The following is a 14,928-nucleotide window of genomic DNA, read 5'->3' on the forward strand; positions in this document are numbered from 1 at the left end:
GGAGTTGCATTAACTCTTTCCTTGTGTTCTGCTACTCCAGTCAAATGTTGTCCTTAGTGAATTTGGTAATACGTGACTCTGGCAAAGTAGTTATGGACAGATAAATATCAAATAATAATATTTTCTTTGTGTCCATTGAGGAAACAAAATCCCTTATCCAAAGAAAAAAAAAGATGAAAGGGTAAAAAGAAAGTGCTCCATTTTAAATCTTATTCCATCCCATTCCACTTAAACACTATATGAATTTGTATCCATATATGCTACCTGTGCCACCTACTCTGTGAGTGCACACACACACACACACACACACACACACACACACACACACACGGCAAAACAAGTGATTGAAGGAAGGAGGGTGAAATTACCAGAATGAATTATAGAATAATGCATAGGGACTGAATGCTCTATGGTCATCTTGGATATTAGATCATTTACAGCTGATGCCCTTTGGCCCTGGTAATCAGCAATATACACACACATATACATATATTAGGTATTTTCAGAGAAACTTCCCATTTAAAAAGAGATAAGATATATATCACAGAGAAATATATATATATATATATATATATATATATATATATATATATATATAAAACAAAGATACAGAATAGATGAAATACATAGAAAAGAAGGGAAAAATGTGTTATCTGTGAAAGCAGAAAGAACTTGACTCGCATGACTTTTTTGTATTGAGCATGCTACAGCAGTCTTTTGATTCTAATATGAAGCTATAGTAAGGATCGTTGCACTAATGCATGAGGATTTGTGATAATGTTGCAGAAATTTTACTGTCAAAACTGAACTGCAGTGTAATGACTTTTGTTATCATGGTTTCTAATAACTATTCAGCATGAATTGACCCTACATATGTTTTACTGCAATAATATGTCAGTAACTCACAAAGCTAAAGAGGAAATAGAAAACAGCTAGCACAACATCAAAGCCTGTGTGTGGCTTCCCGATAGCCTTCTGCCTTTCTTCGGGGGGATGCTGAACCTAACTCACTTCCAGCAGAGTAGGCAGTGAGTGAACTGAACGATCATTAGGTAATGAAGATGTGTAGACAGGATGAGGCAGGACTGCTCCCAGTCCAGGCTGAAGCTGTCCTGAAGAAGAGAATGTGCGCTGTTTCGACTTCTTGTCTTTGAGTCCCTGGCTCAGCTATCTCTTCCATAGCTGCAGCTGCCTCTTTGTCTGTCTCTAGCTGCTGTATTCTTAACTATCTCTTTGTTTGTGACACGTCGCCTTTCCATTGTAATAGGTTTCTCTCTCCTCTCCCACTGTGATGGGTTAGACTGTATCTTCATCCTGGACAGTATCCCTCTTTCCATTTCTTGAGAAGTGGGAGATTCTCTCTCTCTCTCTCTCTCTCTCTCTCTCTCTCTCTCTCTCTCTGTCCTCTCTCTTTCTTTCTCTCTCCTCTCTCTTTCTTTCTCTCTTCTCTCTCTCTTTCTCTCTTCACTGTTTTTTTGATTTCTTCACTGGAGTTTCAGTGATGATTTGCTAGCTGACTGTTGCTATTTAAAAAAATCCTCTCCTTTTCTTCCTTCCCAAAGCACTATGCCATTGCCCATCATAAGATGTACAGACTGCTTCTTTCCAGATATTTCAGAACCTCTAAGGAGCATTAATAGTAATATTACTTTTTATATTTTAGGTTTTCTTTTAAATGGCTATTATTTTTTAAACTGAAATATAAGCAAAGAATTGCCATAAATATTTTGTCTTAAGAAAACAAGTTTCAAGAAATATCCTTCCTGTTTTGAGATAATATATACATCTAAATAATACACATAACACATATATGTATATACAATATATAGACACATGTGTGTTCAAATCTGAACTTAAATCCTTATAATAAATAGGAAAAACAGGGATCCCTTAGGAAAATAAATGGGGAAAAGAAATAAACAAATTAAATTGTTAATATTTTGCATAACACCAAAGCATGCTAAAACATAATCACTGAGGAATATCACCATTATATTTTCTTTATAGATAACCAAAAGAAACATTTTTAATATTCTTAGCTTGCAGTCAGGTTGTTGGGGTTTCCCCCCCCTTATTTAGTTGACAATAAACTTCTCTCCATTTTGACTTTCATGGTCTTTTCCTTCTATATTTCATTCAAATTAATCCTTACAAAGACCTACTCTTTTCTAGAATGCTTAGAACGTAGCATCCCATTTCAACCTTAATATACATTATCTCTCAACTATAGGCTACAACTCTAAAATGAGACCTCTTTAGCAGTAAACACATGTACAGATGTATAGATGTTAATTAAATAATTAATCTTTTTTCTTACAGTACCTTTGTCTCTCCCTATTACAGGTGTATAAGTTAATTCTTCAAGGTTTATAATTTCACTAGTGAAGATGCCTATTCTATCCAAATCAATTTTATGATTTTCCAACCCTTTTTTAATATAGATGGTCTCAAGAGATGCTCTATGTAACTCTAAGATTAGACCTAATCTTAGACTGTAGCCACCTGGTTGGGGATCCTCTTGGAAATGCTCTAGCTTGGTCTTTAGAAACAATTATTTAGTCATCAAGAATTTAATAAGCACCTGTATTGGTCAGGTCCTGAGCTAAGTGAGGACACAAAGATGAAACTGAAAGCACCCTCAAGGAATTCTTTTTCTCCTGAGGATGACACCTGTACTACAAATTAGGACATACAAAATCGATTCAATCTAAATGCCACAGGGATACAGGTTCTTGTTGGACCCTTGCTTGACTCCCTTCTAACTTGACAGGACCTCTCACAGCTTTCATTTGATGGAATAACCTCCATTAATCACCTCCATTAAAATAGCAGAGTAGGAATTTTATGTAATATGTGGTTGTCAACATGTAAAGGACATTTGACTTCATCAATGTGAGAATGCTTATTGTACAAATTCACTCCACGGATGCAGATTGTAACCCATCTATCCCTTAAAAGTCTTTGAGGGCAAAGTTGCTTGCTCCTATTATGAAGAAAGTATTGAACTCAAGATTTCCTGACTTTAATTATGGTCTTCTATTCACTATGCTGCATTGTCTGTATTCTGTCTCCACCACCACCTTGACCCTTTCTGCCTCTCCCCCTTTCTCTGCCTGTACAATAGAGAAAAATATATCTGATTATAAATGAAGACCATAGTGTTATATAAATAATTTTTGTAATTTTGCAACCTATAATTAGACCAATAAGATTATTTAATACATTTTGGTATATTTTATCCCTTTATGAATGTTCTCATAAAAGAGACTTGGATATCAAAATCTCTAACAGTTCTACCAAGTGAGGTTTCTAAAAAATTTCTACCAAGCTAGTTTAGTTTAGTTTATAAATATTTTCAAAGTCAGAACAGTTCATTGTCAAAAGATCAGCCATTGGTAGATTTCTTTCAAACAAAGTATGTCATGAAGACTCTTTTCGAGATAAGAAGGGTCATAATTATGTAAATACAGAGAATAACATAGGAAATTAAATCACAGATACTTTGATTTATTTCAACAATTATTGTTAGTGCTTATTATGGATTTATCATATTTAAAAATTATATTTGAAATATAAATTTCTGCTTTTATCAGGTAAACTATGAAGATATTGATAGATGAACTTTGGAATCAATTGTAAAGAGAAATGAAAAACATTATTCTAGTTTGACAATTTACTGATGAATAGGGACATTGATAAGAATCTTTAAAGGAAGCATTCTAAGAGCAGTATAATCAATGTCAATGAAGGTCTAATCTTGTTAAGAAAGATTTTATATGAAAATAAATGAAAATCCAGATTGAAATCAATATAGAATATTTCAACCTTCTGAACTTGCCCAGGTATTTCTATCAAAGAATAAATTATTGGTCTAGCTTTGCAGAAAGTCATATTTATTTCTTTATAGTGTTCATATTCAATCTACAAGACAAAAATAATCTGAATTTCTCCCAGATAACAACATGTAGCTGACTTAACAAAGTCATCTTTTATTGATTTTTTTAAATAGCTACAATATTTCCTCTTTTCCAAGCCTTTGTGAAGTTTTCCAAATTGTTTTGCTTTTGCAACATATTTACTAAAATTGGAATGATACAGTGGTGATTGGTATGGCTGTAGCTTAAGGATGACACACAAATTCATGAAGCAAAAGTAATGGCTAATACTCTTGCAATGATATCTTTCAATTCATTTAGTATCATAGGGTGTTTATTATCTTGAAAACATCTGATTTCTCTGGGCACTATTGAGGTTTAGGTTTCCTTTATTACTTAGGTTTTCCTTCATGGTCATGATTCTTTCCAATCAACTATTTACAGCTTTTTTTCCCCCTGAAAAGACAAAAGTAAAGAAGACATTAAAAACCTCAGCCTTTTTCTACTGCCTTCCATTAATTACTTTGCAATTCAGCAAGTCAATTCCATTCAACACATATTGATTGAGTTGCTACTAGTTTTCTCTCTCTGCCTATCATGATAGCAAACTATTTTTGCTTCCTCTTCTTTTGTCTAATATATTTAAAGATGTCTTAGTGGCCTAATTTGCATTCTTAGTGTTTTCCCCATTTTCTTTTCTATATATATATATATATATATATACATATATATATATATATATATATATTTGATGAGCCTGATATCTTGTTATCTTATCTAGACCTTGTAGATGGCTGCAGTTTTCCTTTAGCATGCAAAACTATTCCAACTTAACAGTGTCTTAAACTTAGTAAAATATGTTTTCTTAAAGTTAATTTTCTTAATCTTTGTTGACTTCTGTCTTCTTGAATCCTTAAGGTCATGAACTAAATTATTTTAAAAGTAATATTCTGAAAATAAGCAGCATTTATATAGAACTTTAAGATTTACAAAGTACTTTATAAATATTATCTTACTATCACCCTGGGAGCTAGATGCTATTATTCCCATTTGCAGAAGAGGAAATTGAGGCCAAGAGATTTGATGGCATGCCTAGTCATATAGATAAATATCTATTTAGGATCTGAATTCAGATTTTCTTGTCTCCAAGTTCAGTCTTCTCTCCATTGTGCTTGCTAGCTATCTAATCTACCCCTGATCAAGATCCTATGATTCTTGTAATGCAAACATGGTCCAAAAACCCCAGATCTCATTCTCAGATAACATTTTTTTTCGGTTTTTGCTAGGCAATGGGGTTATAAGTGGCTTGCCCAAGGCCACACAGCTAGGTAATTATTAAGTGTCTGAGGCTGGATTTGAACTCAGGTACTCCTGACTCCAGGGCCGGTGCTCTATCCATTGTGCCACCTAGCCACCCCAGATACCATTTTCTTTACCAGCGTTTCACTTCCCCAATTTGCCTTTTTTCCTTGTTAAATCTTTGCCTTTGATGATTAGTATGATAATAGCATATCTCTAACAGGTTCAATTTCCTGCTCATAAATTTAATCGTCATCAATCCATCCTAGTCTCCTTTTGAATTACTACCTACATTTCATATATAAAGCTGAGGTTCAAACCCCATTCTAGTCCATCTTTTTATTCAATCAAGTTTCAAATTGGTATTAAGGAGATGACTGTAGGATACCAGGCATTTGAATGAAAAGCAGATTATATATATATATATATATATATATATATATATATATATATATATATATATATATATATGAATTATCTTGTGATTCATTAGAAAGAGCAAATCACTCCTCTGGCTATATAAAAAATAGTCATTCAAGTAGTGAGTTAGTCAAATGATGAATCAGACCTTGAAGCCAAGGCCCAGAGAGAGAGGGATGAGAGGGTTTCTCTGTCTCTTTCTTTTCCTTCTTCTCCATAGTCCATATTATTGGATAAAGTAGACCAGTAGGAAACAACATAGCCATATGGAAGCAAAAAAGATATCAAACATAAACAGAAGGTCCCTTGACAAAATTAGAAACTGCAACCCTATTTTCCTATGAGTAATTTTATGAGGACTATGTGAAGGGCTAGAAGAGCTTCCAGTAATCACAAAGTGTGAGTTTTCCTTTTGATTATATTTATATTCTACATGTGGCTCATTGTCATTGTACTCTAAATTTGAGCGAGCTCTCCACAAGAACCTTTTGACTTCAGGGATAGAGTGTGCTCTGGATTGGGGAAAATGTTTTTGTAAATACTATTATTGCTATATGTTCTCAATAATTACTCTCGTCTAAAAGTTAATTTAGGCTACTGGCTGACAATAAATTAGAAAGACACTGATGAAGACTCATGAACAAGTTTACCAGAAACCTAGTGTGTCAGGGTTATCCCTTCAACCTTAAGGTAAAGTAGCAGCTGCCCCTTCAGAAAACAAAATTTAGAGTATGAGCATAGGTTGGCTGAGCAGTCATAAGTAAGTACTTCTCTAGTTTGACAGTATAAGAAGGTTTGTTATATCTTAGATACATATTATCGGGTAAAAAAAATTACCTCTGTATTCTTCAGCATGGTATCATCAACCTCAACTACTAATCTAGTTTTGCTTTTTTCTCTCTTCAAAAAATAACTTTCACCTGAAATGTCACAGATCATCATTCCTTGGAGGACCAGTTACTACTGGTATCTTTAGAACATCTTATTTCTTCCTCTTCCACAAGAGCCTAACAACTAATTCTTTTTTTTTTTTTTTTGCAAGGTAATGGGGTTAAGTGGCTTGCCCAAGGCTACACAGCTAGGTAATTATCAATTGTCTGAGGCCGAATTTGAACTCGGATACTCCTGACTTCAGGGCCGGTTCGCTATCTACTGAGCCACCTAGCCTAGCCACCCCTCTAACAACTAATTCTATTCTGAATACCAAGTGTTCAATGGTCATTTCGTCCTTCTTTCTTTGTCTGAAATTCTACTCTCCAGACTCCTAAATTGAACGATATTAGTCCTATGTTGACTATGCAGATGCTTTTCTTCTTTGTTTTCTCACTGAAGTCCTTAAATTTTAAAAGGGATATTTCATTCTCCCTAATAATGTAGAGTTGTCACCAAACTTGTGCTTCTAGTATATATACATATATATGTGTATGTATATATGTTTATAAATTACATATATATACTATTAGATAAGAATAGGTCTCCTGAGTCACCTAGGTGGCACAGTTAACAGTGCATTAGGTCTGTAATCATGAAGACCTGGGTTCAAATATGTCTTCAGACACCTATTAGCTGTATGACCCTGAGCAAATCTCTTAGCCTCTGTTTGCCTTAGTTTTCTCATCTCTAGAAAGAGTGTTATAATAGCACCTTCCACAGGAATGCTGTGAGGATCAAATGTGATAATATTTGTAATAGTATTTTGGTCACTGCTGAGCACACAATAGGTTATTGTGTATGTATGTATGTATGTATGTATATATGTCTGTCTGATTATCTATCATCTATCTATCATCTATCTATCTATCTATCTATCTATCTATCTATCTATCATCTATGTTATTTCTTCCCTTTGCCCTTCCTGTTGGCAAAAAATCAGTTCTACATGTAAAATGCAAATAGTCTGGCTTCATTTATTGAAAAAGCAAAGAGAATAGAGACTATACTCTTCATTAAGGATTCCTAGACAAAAATGAAAAGCCCCTGACATCAAGGAGCTTATATTTTAAAGGGGGTGATTAAATCGATGACTAATTTAACAAAAAATTTAGGTAATACTTAAAATTATTAGCCTGCTGATCCATATGAATCAATAGCACGAGAAAGAATCTTTAAAAAGCTAATGAGATCTTATACATGGAAGAATATAGTATCTAACCCTAAGGAAGTGGAGGTCATTTCTTCTATGATACAAATAAGACCTTGATGCATAAACTAGGAATGATCAAAGCAGTAAAAGGAAGCTCTAAACCAAATTCCAAATAAATAAAGAATTTAAATAACCCAAAATTAAATAAAATAATTTTATTTAAATCAATGTTTGATATGTTTAAAATTTATTTAAATTATTGTTATTAATACTTTAAAACAAAAATTGAAATATTGGCAGAGATGAAAACATTTCACAAAGACTGCATTCTAAAACCAGTTTGGATGTATACCAGGAATGCAGTTTTAATTTAATATTAGAAAATTATAAATTTATATTAATAATAAAATCATATATAATCAATTATATCAATAGATGCAGAAAAAAAACCTTGTTTTTAGTTTTTGCAAGGCAATGGGCTTAAGTGACTTGCCAAAAGTCACACAGTCAGGTAATTATTAAGGGTCTGAGGCCAGATTTGAAATTAGCTCCTCCTGACTCCAGGACCGGTGCTTTATCTACTGTGTCACCTAGCTGCCCCCAGAAGAAACTTTTGATAAAATATGACACCTATATCTGGAATTTGGAAAACAGAAATAAATGTACCTTTTATTAAAATGATAAATAGTATATATCTTATGTATACATATAAACATATATGTAAACATACCTATATTTTTATATACTCAAATATACATATGTGTATTCATACATATATTCAGTTATAATATATTTCAAAAACATATTTTTGTTTATTCTGAGTTTTTTCCATGAGAAACAGCAAGAATTCATAAAATTGTATCCCCCCCATAATACATAATCTACAATCCTTCTGCTGCCTACATCCAAAAACAAACTTCAGATAGTTTTTAAGATAAAGGGCCATATTGTTTTAATGGGAGCTTTGAGTGGTGAAGGACTGCTCCTTACCATTCCCAACCTCCATCACCCCTTTCATTGAGTTTTTTGGTTCAGAGATCCAGAGGCAAAGCCTACTCAACTTGATCTTGCAATTTGAGGCATAAACTGAGGAGCATCCAGAGGTGATGGACTTTATTATTTAATGCAGATTTATTTTTTTCTTACCCATTTAGCATTTATTGAATGGTGCTACTTATTTTATTGGGTTCCTATGTTTTTTTTTTAATATGTCACTGATGAAGTTTTTAAGTAATATTACCCTAAGTCCATCTCCCCCACTTTTTAAGATTTTGTATAACTTGGTGGTTTTGGGGGAAAATATATGTTGTGTTGTAGCAGAATCACCTGCATATATAATCACAAGCTACTCTATTAATGGAAATAACTAGAATACTCATCAGTAATAATAATGTTTGTCCTTCATTTTTGAAGAAGACTGTAACAGAAAGGAGGTGATGCCATGACAAGCACATGAGTTGGATTTGACTGGAAACAGTCCTAGATGTAGGGCAATCAGGGTTAAGTGGGTGCCCAAGGTCACACAGCTAGTAAGTGGAAAGTGTCTGAGGCCAGATTCAAACTCCTGTCCTCCTGAATCCAAGGCCAGTGCTCTATTCACTGCACTACCCAGTTAGATGACAATTGTCAGAATTTTGTATGACATAGTACTAGAAATGGTTTTCCAACAATAAGACAATAAAAATAAAGAGAATAACCATATATAAATAACAGAGATGATATGATGGTATACCTAAAGAACCCTAAAAAGGAAACCAAAATTTGTTGAAATAAAATAACTTCAGCAGAATTTCAACATATAAAATTACTCCACAGCAATTGTCAGCATCTTTGCATAATACCAATAAAATCCCCAAAAGACAAGATAGAAAAATTCTATTTAAAATTACAAAAGAATATGTAAACTATTTGGAATTCATAGAATCTATCTAAACACAAAATAAATGTTTATAGGAATATAGATTTAAATAATTAGAAAAATATTGATTACTCATGACTAGCAGAATCAATACAAGTGACAATAGCAACTAAATAAACTTAATTATTCAGTGTCATATCAAACTGCCAAATATTTTCTTTATAGAACTAGGAAAAAACAATGAAATATACATATATGGAGCTGTTGCTTTTTAAAAGTCAGAGATCTAAAGAGAAATAAAGAAATGGGAACAAAATATCTAGCAGTACCAGATTTCAAACAGTGCAAATCAGTAATTAGTCAAAGCCATTTGGCACTAGTTTTAAAATTATTTTTAATAGAGTTTTCAATCAGTATAACAGATAAGATACACAATTCGCAAAGTTACAGAAGCAAATGTATCTGATACTCTAGTATTCAATAAACATAACTATATTTACTCATTAAGGTTATCTACCCTGAACGTAATGTCTTCTCCTTAAGACTGTGGGTGTTTCATTTTTGCCTTTATATCTTCAATATCTTGTTTAATGCATAGTAGGCACTTAAAAAGTTAGCATTCATTGTTGTGTGTTTGTGTGTGTGTGTGTGTGTGTGTGTGTGTGTGTGTGTATGCGCATGAATTTTAAGATGATAGCTATCTCCCAACCAATCTGGCCCAATTAAAGCAATAAATTTAACCAAGATGAGGATCAAAACTCTAAATAAATTTCAGAAGAACATTTTCACAAGAAAATCTACTGTATAAAAAATAAGTACAAGTGGCTATGTTAAATCATTGAAATGATATCAAGATCTTAGTTTAAAATCATGTCAGTTATTTGCCAGTCATATGACCTTGCAATTTATGTAAATTTTAATAATAAATCAAATACTTTTCTGCAGACTAGATAATTTTTGAAAGTTGAATTCTGAAATTACTGTAATTGAATGAGAATGACTGAGAGTACATAATTATCAACTAAATACAATACTCAATTCTGTTTTTATTCAACCCCCCCCCCCCAAAGGGCAGAGGGCAGGATCTACATGGCAAACACTTGTCTTTCAATGTTATACAAATTGTATTCAAAATTGCTTTCATAATTTTTGTAAAATGAAACATAATTATGTGACCACAGAAATCCAGAATGAGACCATAAAGATACTACTCAAAAATTTGAAAAGATTTTTTAGTGCATGGACATTAGGGAAATGAGTACTAAATTGGACCTTCCCAAGCATAAATATAAGATTTTGTGATAATATTTTTAACTAAAATTTGCATTGATTTTTAAAAATGCCTAAATTTATTGGACTGACTGGAGAAACAAGATCAAAAAATGACAATATATTCATAAGAACTAGTAAGATATAAAAGTTCACCAATATATAATTCTACCAAGTCACTCAACTCTTACTTCTGCATATACAATTTTCATTGGTAAAATGATATATACAATGATGACTGGAATTTAAAATAATGATCTTCAAATCATTTTAAGATCCTGAAATACTTTCTGATAATCACAGAGTGGTTAAACTTTGTTCTATTTATCATTATGTGTTAAATGCAGTTTCTCATATTCTAGTTCCTTGAAAATTGGTAATCTATTATGGTAATTGTCCATTAACCAAGACACTTTATTTCCCTTATCTACAATTAAAATTTATTGTGGATACTTCAATATTCTAATGAGCAATAATCTCATCAATATAGATATCACTCTAATGATGAACATCGCATCCCACTGAATGCCTACTTCTGTGGGATTAGTATTCTTTTAGTAGCTAGGGCAATTTAAATGTAATATGAGGCAACTGAGAAGTAGCCTGGCATAGGAGAGGGCCTCCCACCTCAGAATCAGAATTTTAGATTTAGGTCCTGTCTCTGATTGGGCTCTGTGCCTGTGGGAAAGTAACTTTTCATTGTCCCAGGATACTCTCTAAAGTCATAATTTATATGCAGTATGATTTGTAAGTATTTATCAGTGGAGAGTAATTCTATACCAGTGAGCTCCACACACATGAAATTACACGTCTGTACAAAAAAGGGAAGAAAAAATGAAACATTACCTAAGATTTAAATCTTTAGATGAATAGTATGTATTTACTGTGATATACTTTTACAGGTTGTTTTTCCTTCTTTTGATCCTTATTCTATTCTCCTTTCTATTGACTTGATCTTCTCAAATATTGCAGGTGGATTTTTATAATGAGAATATAAATATAGGTATTTTTTCCATATGCTATTTTTTCTTTGAAATTTAAAAAACATATTAATTTAGATAATAGTAATAGTTTCTATTGATCTAGATATCACTGATAAAAAAGGAGAATATTAGCTTGTTTCATTGAAAGATTAAGGTTTAGCATTTTAGTTTAGATTATAGCTTAGAATCTTAGTTTCTAGGTTATAGGAATTCTAGGTTAGAATTTTAAATTGCATTTAGAATTATAGAGGTAAAAATATTAATTTCATCCAGCTTTTCATCCACAAGAATGAAGGATACAATCCAAGAAGGTATAGGCCAAATTACTTATAAGTAATTAGTTTCACACTCAGGTAGAAATTGATACTTCATAAAACTCAGTGTTTCTCATCTGATACTGCATTGACTTAAATAAAATCCATCTTTTTTTTTCTGGGGAAAAACTTCACAGTAAAGAGAATAAATTATTTTTATTTTAAAAAAGAATTTCTTAATTGCCACCTTAATTACCCCCCTTATACTTTCTTCTTTAAACAGTGTAGTAATTTTTTTCTTTTTTAAGGTTTTTGCAAGGCAATGGGGTTAAGTGGCTTGCCTGAAGTCACACAGCTAGGTAATAATTAAGTGTCTGAGGCCAGATTTGACCTCAGATACTCCTGACTCCAGGGCTGGTACTCTGTCCACTGCACCACCTAGCCAGTCCCAATGTAGTAATTTCTTGAATCATATTTGGACATCATACTATGACTTCTATCTATTGGAGATCCAATATGTGAAAAACTATTCATAGTAGTACTTTTTTTTCTAGTAAAGAACAGAAAACAAAATGAAGGTGTCCATCAAGTGGAAGATTGAGCAAATTGTGAATTTTGTAATGGAATAGAATATTATTATGCAGTAAGAAATTGTGGACATGAGGACTATAGGAAAGAAAAAATGCTAGACTTATATGAACTGATGCAAAATGAAATAATTGAAATCAGGAAAACAGTATACCTAGTAACATGTGAATGAAAATATATAGAGAAAAAATTGACTTTATATTTATGTAGAGATAAAATTGACTTCAGAATATGACCTCTATATAATTAGAAAACTAGCAGTGGTACAAGGCAAGAGGTAATGAAGCACACTTCCCTGCACTTGGCAGAAGAGCATGAAGTATGGGACCTGGGGGGCTGGACATGATGACAGGAAGTCATGGATTTCACTCCTGCCTCTGATGCTTGCTTGCAGCTTGGATATAGCCAAAGTACTTAATAGTTCTGAGTCTCAATTTTCTCTTCTATGAATAAGCAATAATAATAGAGCTACCTTCAAGGGGTAGTTGGGAGACTTAAAGGAGTTAATTTTTATAAAGTATCTTTATAAATTTTAAATTTATATAAATATTATTTATTAGTAAGCATTTCTTGATTTATTGATAATAGTAATGGTAGTTTATGTATTTATTGATAATAGTAGTGGTAATATGTGAGTAGTGGTAGTGGTAGTAATAGAGGTACTAGTGGTAGTAGTAATAGTAGTGTGATGGAAATAGTAGTGATTATAAAAGTAATAGTGGTAGTGATAGCAGTAGTAATAAAAGAGTAGTAATGGTTATAGTAGTAGTTGTAATCATAGCAGCAGTAATTGTCATATTCATAGTAATAGTAGTGACAGGTCTAATTGTCAGGAAGCTTTTCCCTATATAGAACTGAAATCTATCTCTCTGTAATTTTTATTATTGATCTTCATGGAGGACTAGCACCTGTGGTGTGAAGACTTGCTGTGCCCTTTTCAGGGGGTTCATTCACTTTAGGTGCCCATCTGTCACCTTGCCTTTCCTTGTGACTCTAAGTAGTAAGACCATCTTGGCAGCTGGGCTAAACCAGACTGATGGTAACTTCAAACCCATTGTTAAGTTAGGGAGATGTTTACCCCAAGGATGTGAAAACTTCCCTGGTGGAATGGATAGATGAGAATAATTTGTTCCAATGGCCATGAAGAGAGTTGAATCAGGCTTAGAGCTTGGTCAGATAAAGAAGATGTCAAAGGCATCTACTGCATCCCATGTTATTGCCAGTCCTGGCAATTTTGTCTTCCCATTGGATGCAGATGACTGTAGATGAGAGTAAGGCTGATGACTTTGTGCAGTTCCACCTCCCTTAAATCCAGTTCTTTGAACAAGTCAAAACATCACCACATGATGTCATTGGTCCTTTTTGAAAAGAACAACCCTTTGTTTCTAGTTTAGTCTTCTAGAGCTAAGCAGGATAAATTCAATCTTTCTCATGGAAGAAAAAGTAACATATAGGAAAGATTGACTCATTTTAATTTCTTATATGAAAATTATATATAACCTGCCTGTATAAAACCCATTTTTGAGATGCTACTCACTGGTGAAAATTAATGACTCAGTGGTTCACTCTGGAGCTTCACTTGAGGGATGAAGTTGACTGAGGATTTGGGTAAAGAGAGATCCTGGTTTTCTGTCTCCTGGAAAGTAGAATTTGATTCCAGATTCTCTAAAGGTAGAGAGAGACTCTGGGAAGAAGCTGACATGTAGACTAACTAGTGTTAATATGCCTATTTTATTATACTGGAGACTTCAGGGAATTGTCCCCTTTGGGTGAAATCTAGACTCTCTTTGTTTTGGTAGATCTCCTTCACTCTGTGTATTGTCTAGTACAGAGCTGTCCAACCTTACTTTTAAAAGTTTTTATTGAAACAATAGACAATATATTTTGATTTACCATTTAGTGAGAGCTCTGCAGTAGTTCAACTTTGTTTACTAAAACATTAAGGGAGCACATAAAATCGCCCTGCGGACAGCATTTTTGGACAGCCCTGATCTAGGATATGTATACTCATCTGTATATCTTCTCTTGTTTGCCTAAATGGATTGATGCATTCACGATTATTTGTGCAAATGACTTGGTAGAAAGGGAATCAAATCTTGCTGAGATAGTTTAGAATCTTCCTCCATATAGGGTTAGTGATCAAGAACTCACCTCGAACCTAAAAATTACTTCTCCTAGACTAACAATATTTAGGGATACAAATAAATATAATTCTGCCCCTGTGCCCTCTCTCTTTTAAGAGCAGAAAAATAAGCCCTGATGCCAATCTCCTACTTACTGTTCTGAAAAACAGAATTGC

The 14,928-nt window shown here is 33.1% G+C and overlaps 1 protein-coding gene and 1 non-coding gene across 6 annotated transcripts in view; both read left to right on the forward strand.

Annotated features, from left to right (window-relative positions):
* Nucleotides 1-14,928, forward strand: part of CCDC178 (coiled-coil domain containing 178) — a 674,385-nt gene that overhangs the window by 482,611 nt on the left and 176,846 nt on the right. The gene's annotated exons all lie outside the window — the stretch shown is intronic.
* Nucleotides 4,054-4,161, forward strand: LOC141503773 (U6 spliceosomal RNA). Its single transcript, XR_012473085.1, has one exon. It is a non-coding gene; the product is annotated as a U6 spliceosomal RNA (small nuclear RNA).

The sequence above is a fragment of the Macrotis lagotis genome, chromosome X (assembly GCF_037893015.1).
Source record: "Macrotis lagotis isolate mMagLag1 chromosome X, bilby.v1.9.chrom.fasta, whole genome shotgun sequence".
Classification (NCBI taxonomy): Eukaryota; Metazoa; Chordata; class Mammalia; order Peramelemorphia; family Peramelidae; genus Macrotis; species Macrotis lagotis.